Consider the following 1,330-nt stretch of genomic DNA (forward strand, 5'->3'; position numbering starts at 1 on the left):
GAAGGCAAGACTCAAGCAGGACTAAACTCTTCCTCAAGACCTGCACCTTTTCCTCGGAGGGTAAAGCTCTCATTTGTTATCAGCAGCTGAATGGAGATAAGAGCTTCTGCCAAGAAATTGACTCTTTTCTTGTTCTCATCGGAGAAAACTCTTATCTCCCATCAGATGCTGATCATTTTGCTTCCTGAGCCGGAACGATGAATGTTAGTACCCATTTCTAGCCAAGTTCTTTTGGCATTTAAGTGGAGGCATTTATCCACAACAGTAAGGTTACTATTTTCATCCATTTCTTTATATCCAAAATCATCTGTCTGAGGCAGTTGTCCAAGGCACTCTGCCTCATGGCAGGAACTGCCCTGTAGATTGACTTCAGGAGCCCTTAGAATGGTGCACATGCAAATCTCCAATGTTTCAATTTTTCCTGTATTAACAGAACTCAGTTCATCTGATCTTTGGCTGACTCACACATACCTTCAAAATACATAATCCACCATAGCAGAAGGACACCTGTTTGCAGAAAAAATGACATAATGAATGCTGTAAAAGTAGCAATAATTTATATGATGGTTTATATGATGGTATAACAGGGATAGGGAACATCTGGCCCTTCAAGGGTTGGACTTCATCTCCCAGAAGTCCTAGTCTTCATGACTAAGGAATTGTGGGAGTCATTATGCAAAGTACCTGAAAGGCCAAACGTTTCTGTTGTATAAGCTGAATAAATAATATGAATGCTTTGCATCTCTGAGAGGCATCCTCCCTGGAAATCACCCCTTTTTGTCTCAAATGTCAAGAAGCCTCTTGTGAAAAGTTTTTTAACCTGCACATTTATTACACATGACATAATGACCTGCTGCCATCCCTTCAATACTCTGGAGGCACACCTGTGTCACTGATATGTTATTTTATCTAATGTGGCTGATACTGTTTGCTACATCCCTGCCAGGGCCTTTTAATGAAGTCAGCTTGTCAAAAACCATTATTTTCATTGTTTATGCATAACAGGGAAAAAACAGAGATCTAGCTAGTGCAGTTCCCAGAAATATTCTTGAATATGTTTGAAATTCATCGACAAAACTTGTTCTGATTACAATTGATTAAAAGGATTGCTGCCTTTTTACCTTCTCGATCATTGGAAGAATGTTCTTCTAGGCCACCCGATAGCTCTCTCGACGGGTTGAATTACACTGACACCGGTCATAATGTCATCCACTACAATGATTCAGCTGACAACTCCGGATGGCTCAATGAAAATACTTGCAGAACAGATGGCACGGTTTTTAGCTGACTAATTTTATCATGCAAGGAGAAAGCTGTTTGGTTTCTGAGA

This window comes from Pogona vitticeps, chromosome 3, assembly GCF_051106095.1.
Source record: "Pogona vitticeps strain Pit_001003342236 chromosome 3, PviZW2.1, whole genome shotgun sequence".
Taxonomy (NCBI): Eukaryota; Metazoa; Chordata; class Lepidosauria; order Squamata; family Agamidae; genus Pogona; species Pogona vitticeps.